The 25106-nt window shown below is 38.2% G+C and overlaps 1 protein-coding gene across 9 annotated transcripts in view; it reads right to left on the reverse strand.

The window, feature by feature from the left end:
* The window catches only part of APBB2 (amyloid beta precursor protein binding family B member 2), a 433360-nt gene that overhangs the window by 307809 nt on the left and 100445 nt on the right, over positions 1 to 25106 (reverse strand). For 7 of the 9 annotated variants that reach the window (XM_031942132.1, XM_031942134.1, XM_012552270.3 and 4 more), the window contains exon 2: positions 2431 to 2550. The gene's annotated coding sequence lies outside the window, so the exon portion shown is untranslated. Of the gene's footprint in view, positions 1 to 2426; positions 2551 to 25106 lie in introns of all 9 variants that reach the window. The other 2 variants (XM_023506024.2, XM_023506023.2) reach the window with 2 other exon arrangements.

A 25106-nucleotide genomic window follows, 5' to 3' on the forward strand; every position in this document is an offset into this window, starting at 1 on the left:
AAAAAAGTCATCCAACTAGTGTCTGAGGTCAGGTTTGAAGAACATGAATCTATCTGACTCTAAGGTCCATCATTCTATCTGCTAAGATGCTTTGAAAGACATAAATTTTAGAATTACTACAAGACTTAGCAGGTAACTAAGAAAGAATCGTGAAAAGTTTCTCTTCATGAAATGCACCTTCCTGTCTCTTAGCAGAGAGATGGGGCCCTCCAGGGCAGATTGCTGTGTATAGATCAGTAACATTGACTTTATCACTGCTTTTGCTTTACCATTTTTCTTTGTTACAAGAGAAAGTTCAATTGCATGTGTGGTGTGTGTGTGTGTAGGAATAATATCCTCAACTTGTAAAAACAAAAGGTATCAATGATGATGACAATTAAGATGTCATCCAAAGTAACCACTTTTTTAAAAGTTTCTGCTGTTATCTACTCTATCTACCACATTTATGAATTACCATAACCATGTATTTTAGACAAATCAGAATCTATTTAAAATCCTTACAAAAGGACATTCAGAATTTGGCATTCAGGGTGGAGGCAAGTGCACTTTGCTTCCACCCATCCATAAAAGATTCTTTTTCACTTTCTTTCTTTTGGTTTCTTTCACTTGGTTCTTCTCAGTGGTTCAGTGATCCAAAGCAATCCCAATAGACTTTGGACAGAAAATGTCATCTGCATCCAGAAAAAGAACTATGGAGATGGAATGTAAATCAACACATGCTTTGTTCACTTTTTTTTTCTATTTTTTTCTCTCCCCAAGTTTTTCCCTTTTGTTCAGATTTTTCTCTCCCAACATGATTCATAAAACAATGTGTATTAAAAATAAATAAATTGAAAAGTGACTGCAAAATTAAAAAAAATTTTTCTTTCTTTTCTTCTTTTTTGGAGAGGGAGGATTCTTTAATTATCTAACCCAACGGTAGTCTCATGGCCAGCTATGGTACTTCCCACATGAACCTTAAAGGTTCCATTCTGTTACTGACAATTTCTATCACTTTCTTTTTAAACATCACTTAATCACAAAGGAGCCAAAAGCAAACGTGTGCTTAGGAAACTTCAAAAGTGAAGTCTGAGATAACCAGAGGCTGCAATCAAGAAGAGGCTGGCCATGTGGGACTGCTTCACCTGTGTAAACTCACATAACCTTTCCACACTGTTACAAAGTCAAGACCTGTCTTTTGCCTGAGATATCCTTGGTGAAAGCTCAAAAGGTACAGCATTATTAGCGAGGTGGGTAGCCAGCCGCAAGCAATAAGAATAAATAATCACAGCATGCTGCAGGCCCAGCCACTGCTGCAGGAGCTAGCAGTCAGAGGATCTCTTACAACTACTTGTAAAGTTGACTTCTCAAGTGGTTTCTTTCTCCCACTTCTAGCAGTGCTGCTTTTTCTTTGCTCATGCTTCTGTGTCCTTAGAACATTTCTAATTCATGTGTGGGCCTCTCCAGGAAAAAGAAAATCTCCCTGAAAATGTCAACAGTGTACAGTTTTGATAGGAAAAAAAAAGGAGGGAGGGGAATGTTCCTAAGCAAACTTAAGGAAGGAGAACCAGGTATCACTCCATGGTGCCAGGTGCATCTCTCTATGGCCTCTATTAACAACATAAAATGGAATGAAGAAAAAGCTCAGGTGGCATTTCAACTTTAGTTGAAATTTCTGAAATGGTGGGACACTGGTTTTTTTCCTAGGCAAAGGCAAGACTGCTGTCTTTGATTATCATGGGTCTATTTATTGTATCATATTCGAATGTAGGCTATTATGAGTCTAGTTCTTATCTAGCACTATATCAGAAGATAGGTTGGCCCTCGATATAGACCATATTCCCAAATAAGAACATCTCAAAAAGAAGAAATGTCACTGAGATCCCTTCTTGCTTTAAAACCTAGAAATCCAAGTTCTAATGAAAATGTGTCAGATGGTATTAGCCCCATTAACCATACAGACAAAGAATCTAGGGCTCAGAGAGACTATGTTGCAATTTATACAAGTGGATTCCTTGTTGAAGAAACAAAGGAAGGAGGGAAAGAAGGGAAGGAAGAGAAGAAAGGAGATAAGGAAAGAAAAAAAAGAAAAGAAAGGAGGTAAAGAGGAAGGGAAGAAAAGAAAGGAAGGAAAGAGGAAGGGAGAGAGAGGAAGAGAGGGAAGAAAAAGGGAAGAAGAGAGGAAAGGAGGAAGAAAGGAAAGGAGATTAAGAGGGGGAGGGAGAGAGGGAGGAAGGGAGAGAACGAGGGAGGGAAGGAAGAAGAGAGAAGGAAAAGGGAAAGAAAGAAGAAAAAGGGGAGAGAAGATGAGGGGAAAGTAAGAGGATGGGGAAAGGGATAACTTAATAGCATTTGTGAACATGTAACATGTAACTCTTCTATACTTAGAACAATCTATTTTGTATAGTTATATACAGCTGCCCATTATTGAGGTCTCCTTCACTCACATACTTTCTCAGTAGTGTTCTCCTACCGGCTTCCCATTCAGCCTTTCTTTCTGTTCCACAGCTAGGCAGGTCCAACCACAACTCGCTGGCCTTCAAACAGGAGCAGCTCACCCATAGCTCTGACCTGAAGGTTGAAAGGCCAGAATCAATCACATGAATTCACATTTATAGACAACAGAAAAATGCAAATGTGGAATACATAAGTGTGTGGTTCAGCAACTAGAAGTTTTTTCAATACAATATTTGTGAATAAGAAACAACAGCAACTGCCTTCAGAAAATGACCCTGAAAGTCTACATTCTGGACTAATAGTGAGGAAGGGGCTGAGGTCATTACTATCTCACTATTGAAGAGAAATTCTATGTTCCCAGAAAATGTAAGCCAGATGTTTTAATTAGCCATGGAAAACAGCAGCTACAATGAAAAATTCATGAACACACAGATCTGCCCCATGGAAAACCACAAGAATGCTCTGGCAGAGAGCTTGTTCTGAATTCTTTGGACATGGCAAGCAAGGATCATCACCCACAGGAACGCGGGCTGAAAATCAACTTGTTCCATGTGTTTCAAAAACAAAATAAAACTCAGATAGCATCTCAAGTGAAAAGAGATTTCACAACTTCAAAGTACCCCAAAAATATGGAACAATGGTCACCAAAAAAGTTTTCATTTGGTAGGGGGGCTAAGAAATTGTGAATGTGGCAGGTTCCTTGTGTATACTGGATGCATCCACTGATGGCAGCTCACTGTCTATGTAGGGTAATTGTGTTGCAGGGGAGTGCTGGGAGGTGTGGAGAAGAAGAGAAAGTAATGCCTGGGACCTTGAAGTCATCTCTCATCCCCAGACTTTGTGGAGGAGGGGGTTGGTCAAGTTTAGATCCCAAAGGGCATGTTCTATGCTTGAGTTTTCCTAGAGAAAGTTGTATCCAGTAAAATGTAAGTATTTTGAAGGCAAGAACTGTTTTCTTTGGGGCTAAAATTTTCAGCACTTAGCACAGTGCTTTGTATTCAGGGGGTGTTTAGCCCAAGGGGGTGAAGGGAGGAAGGGAACTTCCACTGAGTACAATGATAAAGGTGACAAAACTTCCTCCAGCAATGCAGATCAGAAATTCGAAAGTCTTAGAGAGGTGCTTGGGACTCCTAAGAGGTCAAGCCCAGGGTCACGGAGCCAGTTCTTGTCTCAAGCTGGAATTGACCACAGTTCTTCCAGCTCAGTTCTCTCTCCACTCTCCCCAGAAATCTCATATATATACAGTAAGAAAGACAGTAAGCAAGAGTGGGAGACAGCACAGGGGAGAGAGGATAAAGAAAAGAGGAACTAAACAGGAGGAGAGACAGAGGCAGAGCAAAAGGTGGGGATAAAGACCAAAAGGAAAGAAAAGGAAGAGTAGGAAGTTCTTGGGAGGATGCGACAGGTGAAATCTTAAAAATAAAAAAAAAAGGTCAAGCAAATTTATCCATTTTCTGACAGATGATTGTATGAGAATGGAGGATACCAAGCCTCCTCCACGGTATAAGCAAGTGCACTTTTTAGATAACTGGCTTTAAAAGCCAGGCAAGGGACATCTCTGCTCCAAGTTTATCGATCACAACTGCTCCTTGAGCACATTCTGTGCACCTGGTGAGCCGCAGGGATTCCAGGGAAAATACAGTGGTTAAACATGTTCTTTCTCTGCCTCTTCAAAACACATTCTTGATCCAGAATGCTGAAGCTAGAGTTACCCCAAAACCAAAAAAGGCTAATGGGCAGCCATTCTCATTTCCACATCTGATTAAAGCCATCAGTGCCCAATAGGGACCGACTAGCCCGAAGCCTTCATTTAATAAACTACACACAGCATATTGTAAAACCACTTAGAACAAACTAAATGAAATAAATGATGTTATTTTCAGATACTAAGTCCACAAAGCTCTCAGGGTTTCAGGAACTCAAAATAGACCCGTATACAACCATGCCATGCCTATTATTAGCACAGAAGAATGGAAAGAACACTGACTGGGAAGCAAGGACCATCTAACTCTCCCAGGCTGGCTCTGACCACCCCTCACCAGCTAGGTAAATCGGGCAAATCACTGGATTCCTATGGGTCTCCATTTTTTTTGCACTATGATGAAGTCATTGGACTTCCTCATAGAATTTTCTTAAATAAATGGGGGGGGGATGCTAAACTCCATGTAAAGATTAGTGAAAAATCAAGATGTCATTTTCCCCCCATTCAAGTTCATGCCCTTCTCTCTCCCCCCTCCCCCCCAAAAAAAAAACTAACTCATGGTCTCCTGGGAGAAATGAAGAGGAGAGGAGAAAGGAAGGGAAAGAAGGGAAGGAAGGGGAAAAAGGGAAGGGAGGGAGGGAGGGAGAGAGAAATGAAAGAAAGAAAGGAGGGAGGAAAAGAAAAGGCCCATCTGTGTCAGCAAGTTTCCTTACCTGAAAGCCCGCTATATAATGATAAAACAGGTCTAGTCCCTGCCTCCTTTCTAGCATTGATAAAACAAAGCATTTGCCTAGTCCATAATTATTAAGAAGGCCTGGGAGCTAAGAGCCCAGCATATTGAGTTTACCTGTCTGTCCTCTACCAGAATACATCACTAACCACCACAGCAACAACAATTCCCAGTGCTGAAAGGAGTATGGGAAGAAGGTGACATATATTTCTTCCTGTGGTTCCATATCTTTTTTTTTCTCTGTACTCATTTTAGAATTTCATTATTTACTGTCTGGTATTAAAGACATCTGCGTGCCACGTGGATAGAGTATAGGGTCTGGAGTCAGGAACATTCATCTTCCTGGGTTCAAATCTGATACTTAATATCTGTATGACCCTGGTCAAGTCACTTAGCCCCGTCTGTCTCAGTTTCCTTATTTGTAAAATGAGTAGGAGAAGGAAATGGCAAATTACTCCAGTATCTTTGCCACGAAACCCTCAGACAGAGTCATGAAGAGTTAGACATGACTGAAAAATGAGTGAACAACAATAATTATTTAATGCCCAAACTTCTTTGCTCTCTTGCAATACCTAAGCATAAATTAATAAAAATCATGACATCTGAGAGGTAGGGGGGAAAAAACCTTAGAGATCCAGTCTACCCCCTCATTTCAGAGAGAAGTGAGTTGAAATGGGAAGTTAAATGAGAGCCAGCACTAGAATTCATCCCTCCCTTTTCCTTTTTCCACCACATGGACTAATTCCAAAGGTATTTATTTGAGGAGCCAAACTATAGTTTACTAGAAAATCTTTTGCAGGGATTTTATTTGTACTTATGTTAACACCCTCCATACCCAGGGATGTTTTCCTTCTAACTATGTCCATAAAGTCTATTTGTACACAACTAGAAGGGTCGTCCCCATCACAACGCATGTTTTGTCTGCTATGAGCACTTGAATCCTCAGCTACAATGCTTGCCCTGTGGCTGCTCAGCGGGCATCTTGAATGGAAAGTACCCATCACACCAAACACTTCCTGGGTTTCCCTTATTCCTTTTGGTATCAGGCTCATCCTGTGGTCATTTTTTAAAATTACAGATGCTGAGTGAGAGACCAGCAGAGTTCTAGAATAATGGAGAGCCCCCAAAAGGCATTTCCCGAAGCAAAAGATTTTATCCACAGCAAGGAAATAGTAAGGGTGAAACCCCCCTCTCTCTCCACAATCCCCAGCACTCAAATATCGGGGTCAAAGGGTTTTCAAGAGCAATGGAGGAAAGAAAATCATCTGAAAAGAGGCAAGAAGGGATCAAATTGTCAACAAGATAAAATGACATCTGGGGGCAGCTAAATAGTGAAGTGGCTAAAGCACCGGCCCTGGAGTCAGAAGGACCTGAATTCAAATGTGACCTCAGATGCAGGAGAGGAGAAATGAAGGGAAGGAGAGGAGAAAGGGAGGGAAGGAGAGGAAAAAGGGAGGGAAGGAAGGGCAAGTCACTTAACCCCAACTACCAAAGTGGCCAAAGCAAAGCTAAAAGGACACCTGCTACCCAGCCACCAGCAAGAACAAATGAGAAATCCATTCCCATTTCTAATTAGGTGCCATTGAATTCTGCCTTCAAGCTTTGACTTGCTCTTTTCCAAAACACGCAAATCTTTAGGGAGAGACAGGAGGTTAAGAAAGCTCCCCACGTTTTGGCAAACATCAAATGGGAAGACTGGTTTTCATTTACTTTTGAAAGAAACATCCCAAATCTGGCATTTGTCCCAGAGTTCTGTGGCCCCATTCCTCTAGATTTTCTCTTTGTAAAGCTGCCCTGCCCATCCAGATTTAGGGCACCACCACCTAGATCAGCCAGAATCCCAGCCAGAGCCACCCAATACCACCAGAGAAGATGAGAGCAGCTGGAAAAGCAGCAGAAGAGAAACTCCGATGCAGATGCAAGGAAGCCAACACACATGAGAGGGGTAAACCCAGCCATCCCCGAAGGAAAGAGGGTCGCTCATGCCCCTGAACAAGCCCATCCTTCCCCCACTGGGCAGCAGGGAAAAGCATGAGTAACACCAATGGTGTGAACTGCTACTGCTTATGAAAAAAAGGCCACATTTCATGATGCTGTGGCCACATTTTGTGAGAGGATCAACAAGGATAATAACAATAGCCCTATGCCATCTGGAGACATGTATTAAAGGGAGAAAAAAATCCTTTGGGAAAAAGACTTCTCCAAGAATTCTGTTCTAGCTGTTACTTCAAGATTTCAAGGGTTGAGATTTTAGAAGTATGGCTATTTTGCCTCCCAGGAAGAATCAGGAACCCCCTGTGACTTGGACGAGTCCTCGGGAGTTGCTGTGGCCAAAAAACATTCTTTGTCTGGTGGCCAACCTTCAAGTGATGAGTATCTCAAAACTTGGCTAGGTTAGCTATCTGACAACAGAGTCTGTTAATAGACTTGAAAAATTATTAAGAAAAAAAACTGCCAAACCTTACATCCCACAAAACCAAGGGGGGAAATGACCTCCTTAAGACATTGCTAGATGGTGCAGTGGGTAGAGCACAGGGCCAGGAAGCAGAAGACCTGAATTCAGAACTGACCTCCAACATTTCTAGGTGTCTGTCTTACTTTTTCTCTGTCTACCTCAGTTTCCTCAACTGAAAAATAAGGATAATAAAAATAGTAACCACCTCCCAGGATCCTTGTGAGGATCATTTGTAAAACACTTAGCACAGGGCCTGATACACAGTAGGATACTTAACAAATGCTTATTAAGTCACTTAATCCTATTTGCCTTAGTTTCCTTATATGTAAAATGAGGAAATGACAAATTACTCCAGTATCTTTGTCAAGAAAACCCCAAATGGGGTCATGAGCTAAAACACAACTGACAAATGAACTACTACTATTTAACTGATGTTTCTAAATTTTGTCTTCCTTCCATGAGGCACATAGGAAAAGATCAGTAATGAAAGTTCTAGCCATTTGTAGTGCCAAGTATCTGTATTAGAGGGGGAAAAAAAAGCCCTCATTTGTTTATATGTCTAGGAGTCATATTTTAGGAAGAACATTTGATAAAATGGAAGGAATGCAGAGAAAGATAATTGAGATGGCAATGGACATTGAGACTATGTCCTATGTTATATAAGGGAGTATCCAGTGAAGAAATTGAGAATTAGTCTATAGAAACCTGGGGAGTAGAAGAAAGAGAAAGAAATGTTTGGAGGACACAAAATGGAAGGAGCATTCATTAGATTTGATTTTGCTTAGCTCATGGGGCAGAACTACATTTAGTGGATGGAAATTATTAAAAAATAAAAATTCAGATTGAAGAAAAACTTCTTAAAAATCAGAGCCAACCAGGATAGCTCTGTGGTACAGTGGATAGAGTACCAGCCCTGAAATCAGGAGGACCTGAGTTCAAGTTTGACCTTAGATACAATAAATACTTCTTAGCTCTGTGACTCTAGATAAGTCACTTAACTCCAATTGCCTCAGCCAAACAAAACAAAACAAAACCAGAGCCAACCACAAGTGAAATAAATTCTGCTCCAAAAAGTACTGGTTCTCTCTCCTTGTCCTGAAGTCAGTGCTAAGCAGGTGACATCATTCAAGTATGGGTTAGCTAGATGGTATCTGAGATAGCTTTCAATTCTACCATGATGTCTTTTTTGTCCTTATACAGGTAGGACAAGCCCGACTAAGGTTTGTAATAACCCTTTGCTTGTTACCTTTAATTAAGTTCAAAAGACTTGTCTACTAGGAAAAAGCACAGATTAAGATCAATGAAAATACAATGATGAAAACTTGATTTCTGTCCTTAAGAAGTTCACCATTTGTTCAATAAGCAATTGTTAATTGTTTCTATTTGCAGAATATAATTTTTAAAAACTCTTCAGAGCCCCTGTTTCTCATCTAATAAAATAGAGGGGGGGGGAATAAAAATTCTATTATCTCCTTCCCAAAGTTGGAAGGAAAATGTTTCAGATATATTAAAGGGCTATATTATTTTATTACTAGTATAGAAATAATATTATTTTTAAAAATTAGAATGTTAAGTGTACATAAAAGTACAGAGTGTTCTAAGATATACTCCGAGCGAACAATTATTGCCAGCTTTTCATGAAGGAGGCCTTCCCTGAGCTTCATCTTAAGGAATGGGAAGTATTTTAATGGGCAAAATCAGAGAAGAAAAGGGAAAGAACATTCCAGGAATGTGGAAATGGTGTGGGGGAGGCCCGGGATAAATTTAGGAAACTGAGATTAGTTTAGCTGACCATGGAGAGCATGAAGGCAATCAATCAGTAAGCATTTATTAAGCGGCTATTATGGACCTGGTATTGTGCTGAGTGCTGGGGATACAACAGAGAAAGGCAAAAACCAGTCCCTTCCCTAGAGGAGCTCAATCTAAAAATGGGGCCCACAACATGCAATAATATGTACACACAAGCTATAAAACAGTCAACAGACAGACAGCACTAGAGCTAAGAGGGTTTGAGAAAGTCTTTCTGAAGAAGCTGGGATTTTAGCTGGGACTTGAAGGAATCAAGGGAGCCAGGAGGTGAAGAAGAGGAGAAAAAACATCCCAATTATGGCAGACAACTAGTAAGAAGGCTCGGTGTCCCTGGATGAAGGAGGGCAGGTAAAGAAACTAGATTCTGGAGGAGGAGGCAGCCAGATTTTGAAACTGTCATACCAATAATTTTACATTACTCCTGGAGGTGACAGGAAACCAATGGAGTTTTTCTGAGCAGAGGAGTGATACGGTCAGACCTGTTTTAGGAAAATAACTTTGTTGACTGAGTAAGAGTTGAATGAAGAATGGACTGGAGTGGGGAGAGACCCACCAGTAGTAGTCCAGGTATGAGGAGAAGACTATGACACAGCAGAGCAGCTGAAAACCTAGCCTGGAGGACTTGGACTGCCATGGTAAATCATTAGTTTCTAAGTGATAATGTGTTTGAATTAGCTAGAAGGAATTTAGGTTCGGTCAATATTGATCCACTGACATCTACAATCAAGACACAAAAGTCTCAGTGAAACTACCAAATGATTGATTATCTTTCCCAGTAGAAACTTCAACAGAATCTAGATTCATGAATTTCCTCATTTTCTTTCCTGCTGGGGACTGGAGCCGTTCTTTGCTTGATCTTTAGTTTAAACATCTTTGCTAGGGAAAAAGAAAGATGCCAAAGTTAATTAAAACCTTGCCATCCTCTGAAAGTCCTTGGCATCTGGCTAACTTTTTCCTTCAAGTCAAGTTCAAGTGCCAAATGTTCCATCCCAACTAGCTTCATGGGACTGCAGCCTGACTGTGGGTTTAAGATGTCTGAACAAGGTAACTAGAATAACGCATCCAAAATTACAGGCTCAGACTCAAATTAACATTGATTGAAAGATATTTTTAAAACAGTTACTAGGAATTTTGAAGACTAAACCTCTAAAACTGAATAAATGGTCAAATTTACTACAGATAAAGGGAGAAAGGAGCTCCCAGTCAGACCAGATAGTTCTCAGACTTCCTTGACCATGTCCTACTGCCCTAGTTCTTCTGAAGCCTCATTCTAGCCCTGGAATTCATGCTTTGGAAGTTACTCAATGCCCCGTTTGGCCCTCTTCTCTGGTTGGCTGGCTCCTCTCCAGGATTCCCTCCCAGTCTCTCCTTCTAGGACCACTTGGTGCTTTTACATGCTGTCTTCTTGTAAACTTCTTGAGATTAGGGACTATCTTTCTTTCTACTTGTATTTGTATTCCCAATGCTGAACACAAAGCAAACACTTAATAAGTACTTATCGACTTGGTTTGTTATTGATAAACTCAAATGCAAAATACAAAAAGCAAGTGCTTAATTACTTGAAGCATGGCCATAAGATATAAATTTGGAGGTTTCCCCCCCAAAAAATCTACAACTAACAGCTGCATTGGTTTTATTTGCCACTATAGAAGTCATCAGAAAATGACTTGTATAAAAACAAAAAGTATCCACAAAATTTAAAAGTTCATCTTCATAAATATATATATATATATACATATATATATATGTATATATATATATATCTATACACACACACACACACATATCTTAATAATCACTCCCATTAACAGAATAATCAACTTCAGAGATGGAAGTGAATTTGAGGATTATTGAGTCCAAACTCTCATATTAGAGAAAGAGATAAAAATCTAGGATTTGCCCAAGTTGAATAATGGCACAGTCCACAACAAACCTCAAAATTCTAGTTCTGGACATCCTGTTTTAAACCACAGTGCATTACTCAAGAGTGATAGTAGTGCCAATTGACATATGATTAAAATGGGAAAGGACTTTATAGCTATTTAGAGGGGGGGTGGGGGAGGGTGGGGGGGTGTTAACCTGGAATCTATCGATAGATTTCAGGGGGTCTGTAAATTTGAATGGACCAAAAAAAAATTATATATATATACTTTTATGGAATGGGAGCAAAAATTAAAAAACAAAAACAAAAAAACTTATTTAAGTCACTCTAACTGATTAAGTTTTCCAAGTATTAGTCCATACAGTTGAAAGGAGTGAACTAGCAGTGAGTTGCAAGATATGTCCTGATCTGTGGGCCTACCTGGGTTAATACTGAAAAAATCATTGATTGAATGATTAACTGATTGATTGCAGTCTCTCCCTGTCTTCTAATCTATAAAATAAGGTCAGACTAAATCAGAGAATCACAAAAAAAAAAAAAAAATCAGATTTTATTTTTTGGGAAGGGATCTCAGAGATTCTTTTACTCAGCTTCCTCATGTCACAAAGAAGATTACAAAAACTCAGAGACTGCCCAAGATTACAGGGAGTAAGGGGCAGTTTTGAACCTGTTTCTTCTATGTGAACCTCCCTTTATCACGTGACTTCAAAGTTCTAAAATTCTATTCTATTGATAAATTTCACCTGTCTCCATGTGCTGATGCTTAACATCATGAGTTTTTCAAATTAACCAAATCATTTAAACATGTTTATTTTACTTAAATAACAGAAATTAAACTTAAATTTCTATAAATGTAATTTTGAACTTTTATTTTAATTCTCTTCAAGAAAAAGCAACTGTTCATTTTACACTGTACAAAATGAAAAACTGCAGCTAAGATTGTTTTTATTTTAAGTCCTTGTTCTGGTTTTGAGTGAATTATATTTGTGTATATTCTGGCAGAGAGTGGAATACTTTCTTAAAAATAGGGAAAAGAACACACGCTGGAATCCATCCAGTAACAATACAGTTTTAACAAGGGGAATATCAATTACATTAGAAGCATTTCCTGCACACATGCACTTTTTTTTTAAGTTGGAAAAACAGGTTTTTTTTTTTAATTTTAGAAGCCAAAACCATTTTTCTTTATCAAGACAAATGAGTGTCTCCACAAAATTCATTTTTTAAAAAATACTTAAAAAAAAATTCAGAAAGCTTGGCCAATCACTCCATTGTCAATAGAAGGTGTATACAGGAGCATGTAAAAATGCATGACTGGAATCCCAACCCCTAATCCTAGCTCCCAATCTCCCTCTCTCTGGACACTGGAAATTAGAAAAATCACGTATTAAGAGAAGACACAGATGTCCATTGTTCAGAATGTCAAATTTGAACAGCCCGGAGGAAATGATTAAGGTAGAAGGGATCCAAATGACTCGCCAATATCTGCTTTTTTTTTCTTAAAGCTTAAGGAATCTAGCCTCACTTCTCTGAACTAGAGAACATTAACCAGCAGAAATAATCTGACTGGCTCGAGACGCTTCTTTTTTTGCTACCTGGATTAAAGAAGTCTAATAAATAGTTTTCTTCATAATTCATTACAAGCTTCTAAAATGTTTAAATTCGATCTAGATGCACACATACACATTCTCCCCTCAGCTTGGAGGTAGTTGTGGAAACTTCAAACTAAATGCAGAATGAATACTGGTCCAGATGCTGTGACTGCATGTGAGGAAGGCACTCCCTGACAGAAAAGTAAGCACTTTGGGAGGTATACTGTCAGGCCAACAGGGTGATTTTAATTAGATTACTGCTGCAGATGACTAAAAGGTAGCCTCACAAAATAAATGCTCCTTCACAAATCCTTAATTTTTACCCAGGGAGAACTTGAACCCTGTGAGATCTGGCCCATTAAGAATTATTGCCAATTGAGAGCAGAATACAGAAGGTGCTCCAAAACCAGCCACTCAACTAAACTGCTGTTTTAATCTGTATGTCCCATAATGCTTTGAGGTTTTTAGGGAATGTATTTTCTTCATCTGATAAGGAAATTAAATCGCAATATTTCTACAAGTTCTTCATGTATTAAAGTAATAGATACTTGTTTATCTAGTAAAAAAATTCTGAATCATTATTATTATTATTAGACTTTGAATTAAATATGAACTGTTAGAATAGTTCTGTGAATGGCTGAAATGAAGTCCACATGGCCATCCACACAAAGAAACTTGGAGGAAAATAGATCATGATAAGAGCAAGGAGTCCACAATGATTTGTTTTCAATCTCTATTGCTTCTCATCCTCTGATTAGAATTATATTACAATTTTAAAAACCCATGGAAGAGTTATTTTAGATGTTTCAATTTATATCATTTGAGAGCCTGGGAGGATCCAAGGAATGATTTAGTCAAACTACTTCATTTAATTGATGATTCAAGTGATGATTCAAGTGGTTAAATTAAATCCAAGGTCAAATGGCTAGTCAGTAACAGAACTGGGGACTAGAACCCAGGATTAGTGACTCACCAAGTACTTTCCTCCTATTTCTTCTTGGCACCTTCCCCTCCCCAGGCTGCCTACCTTTCAGAGTCCAGCACGAGCTGCCACTGTAGGGAGCCAGAGACCTCTCCCCGAGCCTGACCAAGTACCTGTAGGCACTTAGAGCCAGCAGGACCAGCCCTCAGGGAGCTTTTCTCCTCTTGCCCCAGAGGCCCCACGGCCCAATTCCTAGAAGGCACTTATGGATCACCTCAGTCTTTTAGTCCATTCTGAGGCAACCCAGAGTCCTGGTTCTACTTCAACCCTTGATCCCACTAATTGCTTTCTAAAAGGTCAGAGGTGAACTGCCTTGTAGCTGAACCCTCCTGTATGTCCCCCCCACCCCACCCCTCAAATTAAAATTTGAGCTCTTTAACTACAAGGGCTCCCTTGCTTAGCATGGTGCTGGGCACATAGTACATGCTCAATAAATGATTTTCCATCCCAATTCCACTGCACCATATCCCACTTGTCTCTTCTCTGATTAAGCATAAGATGCTCTGGTATTGGAACTGGACTAAATCAAAATCAATAAATATGCATTTATTAAGAACCTACTAGAATTTAGCTTCTTGAGGACAGGAACTATTGAACTTTTGTCTTTGTATTCCTAGGGCTCAGCACAATGTATTAAAATTGACTGATCAACACACAGAGCACTTAGATAAACATTACATGTGGTTTACATGTTATCGATTTTACACCTAAAAGAGATAATAACTATTATAAGATCATTTTCTATTATCAAATGATTTCATTTCTGACTAATAGGCAAAGCAACAATTTGCCTCCTCAGACACAATCTACCATTCTCTGAATACTGTTGTATTGGGGTCAGAGATCACAACATGACAAATAAATAATCATCCATCAGAGGCGAAGTATTTCATACTCTGTGGCAACAGAACTGGCCTCGGATTCAAGGGCAGCTTCTGACACATAATAGTTGTATGACTCTGGATAAGTCATTTCACCTTGAAATACCTCTGACAATTTGAATCTATAGTACCATAATAGCTAGTAGTACTCTACCTAGTAAAATAAGTACTGATCTATATTGGTAAAAGGAGTTTATTTACTAGAAATTCCCTATTCCAATAAAATCACAAGTCTGGTTTAAAAAAAGTCACCCATTAAATTCCAATTTCTTGGTATTTGAGTACTATCTTGAGGAGCCGAAGCCCTTCCATGCAATTTATTCTTTCTATTCTAACACAGACTGGCTTTCACATAGATCAGATGCAAAATAAAATATTGTTCTGCTCGGCTTCCACCAAAGATCTGCTTTTAATTCTAATTTGTAAAACTGCACAAATGTACTTGGCACAAGAAAACAAATGAAATGTGGCAAACAAAGAACAGACATTGCCAAGAGGAAGTTTATTTCCAGGATATGGTTTTAATAACCAAAGCCATTTTGGGGTACAGTATTGTTTATTTCTGAATGACTCTTAGATACTCCCATATCCTTTTGTTACTGTATTCTGATTTAATTCAATCACTCAAGAAGCCTTTTTGTTTGGTGCTTCCTCTGCGCAGGCAATGGGGGATATTCACACAATGACAAATGGTTTCTGTTGTCCAGAGTTTCTAGTTTGGTTCTCCAAGCCATCATCCAACCTTTGGCCATTACTCAAAGTTTTTAGTTTTTTTGAATATTCACCACTATAAGCATAAATGGGATTGTCATCTCCTGGTAATGCCTTAAGAAGTCATGAGCCAGAGGTTAACCACTCCTGTTCTAAGTTAGAAACCTCTCTTACCACAGAGTGGCAGAAGTTGAGTGAATCTATAATTAAGGAAGCCCTATCATGGATTTGGGATTATATATATTTTTCTTTTCTCAACTTGGTGGCCACTAGAGATCCCTTAGGAAATTGAAAAAGACCAAACACTGCTTCAATTCTATTTGCCATTTATTAAGTGCCTGCTATATTCCAGTCATTGACCTAGGCATAGTGGATAAAGATTTTTTTCTAAAAAGAACAATCCTGGCTCTCAAAAAGATTACAATCTAAAAAGGAAGGATATTAACCAGAGGGTTATCACACATATTGAATTAAAATCCATTAAACAGCTTCTACTTGGGCAAAAGGGGGGAAAGCTCATTCCTGAAAATAATATGCAGAATGAAGGTAGATTATACTCTTAAAATTATATTACACTATGCCCCTATATAGCTTTCACCTATTCCATCTTTTCAAAAAATCTTATTTTATTCTTTTCATCTGGAGACTGTAACCTATTAGCAGTTTTTTTTCCCCCAAAAGAAACCACTCATTAACTACATAATGTCCTAGTGAAATGCTGATTCTATCCTTTACACACAGGGCAGAACTTGGAGCCTCTGCAGTTTTCCAGTTTGCCCACGACCTTTTTCTCCATCTCCCCTTCTCCAGACCTAAAAGGGCACAGGAATTAAAACCCTCCACTAGCATCCATGAACGATCCTCGGGCAAACAGCCGCCATCTTCTTTCTGTTACGTGATAAAGTAAACAACAGGTACCATGGTGTCATGGACAAAGCACGCTCTGTCCAGTCATAGCCAGGCCATCACAAGCAAATCAGCAGGTTCTCAGAGCCTCACTTTGGTTATTAGGAGCACTCAGCCCAAATCCGTACACACCTACCTCAAAGATATTGAGGGTTCAATTCCAGACCACCAAAATCTGGCCCTTCCTTCTCCAGCGCATTTTACAGATGAGGAAACTGAGGCAGACAGGGTTAAGTGACTTGGCCAGGATATGGAAGCATCTGAGAGACATAACTAGGAAGTGTGTAGGGCTGGATTTGAATTCAGGAAGATGAGTCTTCTGGCAACTGACCTACTGAACCACCTACCTATCTGCCCTTCCCCGATATAACCGGATCAAATTCTGCCATTACAAGTGACTTGGAACAAGTTATATATAACTTCTCTGGGTCCTGTTTTCATGGCTTTTTTTTTTTTAAAGAGGGAATTGGACTAAAAGACATCTAGCTAAGATGTCTTTCCCCTCTAACTCCGTTTTTCATCCTAGGTAGTTATGATTCAGTGAAGCAAAAGCCTCATTATCCTTGTTTTGGAGACAAAGCTGAGCCTCCAAGAGCTTATGAGACTTTCATAAGGTCACACGGCTTTTGCGCCCAAATCCTGTGAGTTTTTCCCCCACACTTCTACCTTCCCAAGGAAAGACATAAAAAGCAGTCACACGGACCCCAAGATGGACAGACTTAGCTGGGTGAGAAGCAAAGATCATCTACAGACTTAAGAGCAGCCTGTAAATCTATTTCTAGCGCAATAAAAAAAAAAAAATTGGATGGAATGAAAGCAAATAGAGACAAAGAAATCACAACATTACATGGGAAAGACTAGACTGGCAAAAAAAAATTATTGCTGTGGGCCAGGCTGAGACAATAGCTAAAATGCCTGATGCCCTGGGGAAGCTTCCAGACACACAGGGTGGCTCAGTCCACAGCCATTAAATGAAAAATGATTAAGCCTGGGGAGGCTGCAAAGTTAAAGAGGAGGGAAACAACTGAACAGGTGGAGCTTGCCTAGATGATGAGTAAGAAGGCCTCAAGAAGACCAGACCATGATATCATCCCCCTGGGCTCCATTTTGGGCCCTCTTCTCTTTTGTTTTCATGCCTTCTCTGGAAGAATTCATCGGCTATCACTCTGCAGATTCCCAGAGCTGGACATCAAGCCCCATTCTCTCTATGCAGCCCCAGTTCGACATCATCCACTGCCGATTCGGACATTTCGAAGCATCCCGAGAGAACATCAGTCAGCTCCTTGAGGGCAGGGACCATTTCAGTTTGATCTTTTTATTCCCCGTGCCTGGCACATAAACAGGCACTTAATAAGTACTTGCTGATGGATCTGAAACTAAGAGTTAAAACCAAATCCATCTTTCCTCCTCAGTATCCAATTTGGGTGGAGAAAATCACCATCTTTCCAGTCATGTTTCCAATCCCAAAGCCAGCATTAAGTCTTTTCCCTGATACTCAATCAGTTGCCAATTCTTATAGATTCAAACTCCACAGATATTTATATCCATATTTACAACTGTGTGCTCCTTCCCACTCTGGTTCAAGACTTGATCACCACTCACTTGAACTATGACAATCACATCCAGTTTATTTCTCCTGCCCATGTGTGTCTCCCCTTTCCAATTCAACCTTCACAGAGCCACCAAAGGATCACCCTCTAAAGCCCAGAAGACTCCTTAACGAAAGAAGTTCTAGTAACTCTTGCTTCTGGGTAGAAAAAATTACACAATTCTACACAGACTGGCTAATACATCTCCCTTTCCTGGGAATCATATGAACATTACCCACTCTCATTTATGAGTCTTTGATTCAACCAGACTTGGTCTAGCTCTTACAGGCCACTGCATAATCAGAATTCTGACTTCTGCATAAACTTCTCCTCTTCCCCAACTGCCAATGAAGAGAATTTCAAATTCTTTCAAAGCTCAACTGCAAAGCACCTCTTTTCAGGTAGCCTATCCTGACTCTCCCCCTCACCAATCTCCCAGCTACTGGTCGCCCTCCAATCTGGGAATTACTTTAAACACACAAGGCATTTAATCTTCTACATGTCCTGACCTTCTTCACAGTGAGGTAAAATAGGAAGAAATTTTAAAGTAAATAAATTTATTAAAGTAAATGTCAGAAGAATATGCAGAGCTGATGAATAAAGGCCAAAATAACGTTTTTCCCCTGTGCTTTTTAAAAGCAGAAAAATAATGGGACAATTACATTAACCTAAAATACTTTATTTTGATGAATTTCCAAATATAATCTACATCAAACATGATTTTTTAAAAATCAGGCTTTCTGATATAAGAATGATGAAAACAAAAGAAAAATAATTTCTGCAACTCTCTGGCTATAATGCAATGAGGTATTACAGATGGAGAGGTGTCTTAGACTTGGGACTTCAGTTCACATTCTTCCTCATTTAACTTACCTATCTGTGTGACACTGAGCCACAACTTTTCTAAGCCCCAGTTTTCTCATTTGTAAAATGGGAATAATAACAGCACTTGACCAAATTGTTGGGGGGGGGGGCCAAAAAAGATAATATACATAAAGAACCTTTCCAACTTTAAAGAACTATATAATACATATATAAATACAAATGTGTGTGCTATTGTGCCAGAGCCACACAGACAGTTGGCAATATGGGCCAAAAAAAAAAAAAGTCTCTATATTTACTTTTCATTCTGAATACAAATATACATGAAAATCAGCATTAGTTTGTTTATTTGGGGTACAAACTTTTAAGAGCAAATGAGTAGACTTATTTTTTTTTCAAAAGAGTAAAAACCATATAATTTCCTATTATCAAAATGATAGAATGAGATGGTTTCTCTTTGCAGCACACAAATGCAAATCCATGTACCATTAAGTGCTTTATAAATGTGTCCTGATGATATTTTTTTTTTTTAAGGAAAGAGCTGATTACATATTAAAAACCCCGTAACTCAGATCCCTCAAAACTACAAGTTAATATCATTTATCTTTTAAATGTTACATAGTCTAAGCACCTCAAAAGGAGTATTTTTTCTCTTGGCATTTCAAACTTGCCATCCAACTGGTTTTAATATCCACAAACACATCATGACAAATAACCAGCAAAATCTTGGTTGGAGGAATTCAGCTAACTCAGGGCAATTAGGAACTCCTCCTCTGTTCTTTTAACCTCAGAATACCTTTAACTGATACCTGAATACAGACTGTTAGGGTTTTTTTAAGCTTTAAAATACTGGTCTTTCAAATGCAACTAAAATATAAACCTTGGAACTGGAGCTGGAAGGACAATAAGATCATTCAGCCCAGAATTTCTCAACTTTTAAAAAAAAATTTTTATTTTTATTTTTATTATGGAGCCCTTTTGGTAGTCTTGTGAAATTTATGGATTCCTTAAAATGTCTTAAATGCATGTAAAATAATGTACCTTAAATGTAAATTAATAAATTAATAATTGTAAATAAATAAATAAAATAATGTAAAATGAAAAAAATTAAATGCATTTAATAAAATATGTACAATTATGTTGAAATAGTTATCAAAATAATTATTTTAGAAGACAAATTAATGAACTCTAAGAACACTGTTCAAACAATTTATTTACATGTAAGGAAACTGAGGTTAAAGGTAAAGAAGTGAGACAACAAACCTCACCCAGGCCATGCAGTGATTGAGAAAGTGGGCATGGAGCTATCCAAAGTTTGGTTTGGTTTTTTCTTTTAGTTTCCAACTAGTATCCAATTCAGATGGGCTTTTTTTTTTTAAACAAATTTCAACAAGAACAGTTCTATAAAATTGAAAACAAAAACTTCCTTTTCAATTGACTCTTGAATATTATTTCATACTATCAAGATACATATAAAGTCCTCTGTTTATCATTTTAAAGCCTTTTCCTAACTTTTCTATCTTCTTTCTTTCTTTTCCCCCCCTGAGGTAATTGGGGTTAAGTGACTTGCCCAGGGTCACACACCTAGGAAGTGTTTAGTATCTGAGGCTAGATTTGAACTCAGGTCCTCCTGACTTCAGGGCCGTTGCTCCATCCACACCAACTAGCTGTCCCATCTCTTCTCTGTTCTTGCACTTTACTCTCCTCAACATATTCCACAACCCACTACCCAGGCCCCCCTACTGTTTTTCACCCAGCTACCTGGCTTACATTCAAATCTAAGCTTTTGTACTAACTGTCCTCCATACCCAAGATGCTCTCTTCCTCACCTCCTTAGTCAGCTTCCCTTGTTTCATTCAAGATTCAGGTGGATCTCACCTGATAAAGAAACTCTTTCCTACCCTAACCTTCTCCCTCCCCACAGCTGCCACTGCACTCCCTTTTCACATAATTTTCTATTGACTCTGGATACACTTTATATGTACATGGTTATTTGCATGTTATCTCTCCATTAGAATATGAGTGCTCCTTGAGCCCAGGAATTGCTTTTACCCTTCTGAGTATATCTACACCACCAACCACGTAGCTTAGCATATTATATAAGTATATTAAGAGCTTACGTTGTAAGCACTTAATAAATGCTTGTTGATTAATTCACTAAGATTAATTTTAAATTGGCTTATTCAACTGCAGCTTCCATGCATTAAATTCTGAGAAACATTCATGGCATCCAGGGCAAATATGTTCACTTTACACCAAATTATGCATTTCTACATTTGTCTACAATTTTTCCACATCAATTTCTTCCCCAGGAGGATATTATGTTTCTAAAATTTTTCCAAAGTTTTTTTTTTAACTTGCTGTATATCTCATCAATAAATTTGTGTTTAGCATGTGATAACCAGTAGATTGTATCTATTAGCATATTCTATACAAAAATCATTTTAGATTCAAATAACTGTTTTGCTTTCAATAGAAATGCTATTTTCACTAATAATACTGACAACTCTAGAGAGTGAACCAGAAAGAAATCTGGCATGTTTTTTCTGTTCCTACTAACGCTTCATTATTTTTGGGGCCAACCTCCCTCCCCCCCCCCAAACACCGAGTGATGCAATGTTTGAACATCTGATTCTAAACTGAGTTTATTCTGATATTTAGTTTGATTTTTTAAAAAAGTATTCTACTTTAGACAAATAACATGTGACTGACCAATCAATCTATATCTTCATTTATAAAATGGGGGAAATAATACCACCCCCCCTCAGAGGGTCATTGGGAGGACAAAATGAGATAACAGATATAAAGTATTTTATAAACCTTAAAGCATTAAATAAATGCTAGCTATTGTTGTTGCTGCTGCTGGTGCTGCTCCTATTACTACTAGCCTTTGATGGTGGAGAAGGGGGGGAAAGAACTCACAGAGATACAGTGAGCCAAAAAGAAGAAATACATCAATGGTGGTAAGTAGTAAATCATTTTTCTATTCTATTCACTAGCCACCCAAAAGTTTGGATTAAAATTTCAGCTATTAAATTTCCATCTTTCTTAACATCAATTTGTTATAGAGCAGGGATATGTAAAGCAAGATTCATACAATATTTTAAAATTTTGTTAACTATATTTAACGATTGACTTCCTTTGTAATACTATGTATTATATTTCATGTGTTTTTTTTTTAATTTGTGAAAAAGTCTAGAATGACTGAGGCATCTATGATATATACACAAAATGTCTAGGAATAACTATGTAAATAGGAAGGTTTTCCTTTTTTTTTTTTTTTTTTTTTTTGTTAACAAATTTTAAAACCCATTAAACAGGTTAGAAAATTCTTTTCCCAAGTTTTCTAAGTGTGCAGATAGGACTTTTTTTTTTTTTATTAGAGACACAGACTGTCCTCCAGTTTTCTGTGTAGATGTTTTTTATTAGACATTTTTTGACAGCAAAAACTTGGTTTTTTAAAACAAAAATAATCATGATAACTTCAAACTATTATTAGCTGATATCTCAAGGCATGATATATATCTAGGGCTAGATTCACTGTTAATGATAACAGATATAAATCTATTTGAATAATCTTGATAATTTCAGGGGTTTTTTGTCCAACCATTGTCAGATCTGATCAGATCAACATTGTTTTTGTCTGGAGATATAGGTGACAAAGAACTTGTACTAGAAATAAAAGCCAGTTGGGTCATTTTCTGGTTTATTTTTGCTCTCATTAATTAACGTTAATTCATATTCTCTTAAAGCTAATCTTTATAAGCCATTTGTCCATTTGTGGAGTTAGGTTAGTTAATATTAATATTAATATTAGTTAATAGTAATATTAGAAGATATAACGTGTAATCCCACTGAATCAGGCATGCATACACTAGAATGCTTCAATATGCTAAAAGCAAGCAAGTCACTATCAGCTAATCAGAGAGACATGGACCTATGATATCCATACCAAAATTCATAAGATAACTGTTAATAAAGTTTCATTTCTTTCTTTAAACGTGTGTATACACACATTTATATGAACTATTAATAAAAATAATTAAAGACCTGACATTTTCTTCCCATATGCCAATGAACCATTACTTCTCTATTGGAATCACTGATCTAGAGCAAATCTGGGACAAGTACTGAAAAGGAGGAAATTAAGAAATCACTTTAGAGTTTATAATAACAAAGGAAGGATATAATGAAAAACACATCAATATGACCCAGTAGTTTTAGGCACCAGAAAGAAAAGTACTTGAAGATTTGGGAAATATTTAAAAATGAAATTCTGACAATGAAATCACAAATGTCCTTGATGTGGGTGTAGTATAATGGAAAAAGCAGCTGGATTTGGAAGGAGAAGATATAAATTTGCATCTAAGTTTCTCTGCTTGCTGTGTGAACTTGGGCAAATAAGTTAACTTTTCAGAGACTCCGATGAGAGATCCAGCTCTGGGAGGAAACCCTCAAAAACATGGAGGTTAACATCATTTTCCCATTTGGCAGTTACTTTGAATTAGTGTATCACTTTTTTGGCAGTTTCACTGTTTGACCAAATCCATCAATCCACAAGCATTTATGAGGAGCCTACTATGTATCGATCATAGTTAGGAAATGGGGATACAAATACAAAATATCTCCCTTCCCTGCTTTCAAAGTGCTTAAGGAGGAAAGAACATACACAAATAAAAAGTATACAGGACACACACATACACATCCACACAGAGCAGATACAACATATCGCATCCGGCTTTGGGTGAGGCTGGAAAGTTTTCATAAAAATGGTAGCCTTTGAAATGAGTCGAAGGAAACCAGAGATCCCGGGATGCCTTTCTTTATCTCCTCAGCATTTGGTCCAGTACCTAACACATACAAGGAACTTAACAAAGTGCTTGTTTGGAGGAAAGGAGAGAGCACATTCAAGACACAAGAGGCAGCCACCAGAATGGCAAGGACATAGCAGTGTGAAAAGTTGAGAAACAGCAAGAATTGTTCCAGTCCCTTGGTTTTAGGCTCTCACACATAAGGGACTGGAAGCATTGATCTTCAAACACCCCAGAGTCCCAATGTGGGTATGGTGCAAGCACTGCTCTTGGAGCCTGAGAATTAGATTTCAGTCCTGGCTCTGCCCTTAATTAACTGGCCAACCCTTACTTCTCTAGGTTTCAGTTTTCTGGTCTAAAAATTGAGGCTGATTTTGGAGAGACTTATATGAACTGATGCTAAGTGAAATGAGCAGAACCAAGAGATCATCATACAAGGCAACAACAAGAGTATGTGATGATCAATTCTGATGGATATGGCTCTTTTCAAGAATAAGACGATTCAGACCCATCCCAATAATCTTGTGATGGAGAGAACCATCAGAGAGAGGACTGTGGGAACTGAATGTGGATCACAACATAGTAGTCTTACTTTTTTGTTATTTGCTTGCATTTTGTTTTCTTTCTCATTTTTTTCCTTTTTGATCGGATTTTTCTTTTGTAGCATATTTGTGGAAACATGTATAGAAGAACTGCACATGTTTAGCATATTAGGTAATCGCCTGCCATCTAGAGTAGGGGGTGGGGAGAAGGGGGAGAAATTTGAAACACAAGGTTTTGCAAGGGTCAATGTTGAAAAATTGTCCATGCATGTTTTGAAAATAAAAAGCTATAATAAAAAAATAAAGATAAAAATTGAGGCTGACCTTCAAAACTTTTGTCAAACCTTCAAGTTCTAAATGTGAGCCTATTATGTGTTGCCTTGTCTCAAGAAGCTGACAATATAGTCCAGAAGATAAGACCAGCACGCTTAAATACAATTCAACAGAAATTTATTAAGCAGCTGGTATAACCGCAAAGCCCCATACCAGCCTAAATCTATAAAGACAAGAAACAATAGTCACTGCCCACCAGGACTTTGCACTCTATTTGGAGAACTTCAAAGCAAATATAGATGAGTAAATTTAAAGCTTATATAACATGCTATAAAGTAAATTAGAGAGTTAGGAAAAACTAATATGAAAGGAGAAAAGAATTTGAGCTAGAGGTATCACCTGAGTTGTGCCTCAAAGGCAGTACACAAGAAAAAACCAGGATTGCTCTCAGCTCAAGAAATATAATTACCTTATACATTATAAAGAGATAGCTAGGAAGTATAGTGGGTAGAGTACTGGCTCTCAAGTCAGTAGTCTTCCCGAGTTCAAATCTGGCCTCAGACACTTACAAGCTGTGTAACCCTGGGCAAATCACTATTTGCCTCAATTTCCCCATATGTAAAATGAGCTGATGAAAGAAATGGCAAACCACTCCACTATCTCTGCCAAGAAAACCCCCAATGGAGTCAGAAATTGATAAACAGCTGAATGAGAACAACAAAAAAGACATTACAGAGTCTGAAAAGGCTAGAGACAAGAGCAATCATTAATCAAAAAGGCATGTTGGAGAAGGTATGATTTTAGAATTATAGTTTAGGATCATAGATAAAAAGGATACTTAGGGAGTATCAGTATCAGCTTTGATTTTTGTTATTAAGTCGGTTTTTCTGTCATGTTAAACTCTTTCATAGCAGAGATAGTGGAGTGATTTGCCATTTCCTTCTCTAGGTCACACACCATGGAATGTCTGAAGGCACATTTGA

This window comes from Sarcophilus harrisii, chromosome 6 (genome assembly GCF_902635505.1).
Source record: "Sarcophilus harrisii chromosome 6, mSarHar1.11, whole genome shotgun sequence".
In the NCBI taxonomy this organism is placed as follows: domain Eukaryota; kingdom Metazoa; phylum Chordata; class Mammalia; order Dasyuromorphia; family Dasyuridae; genus Sarcophilus; species Sarcophilus harrisii.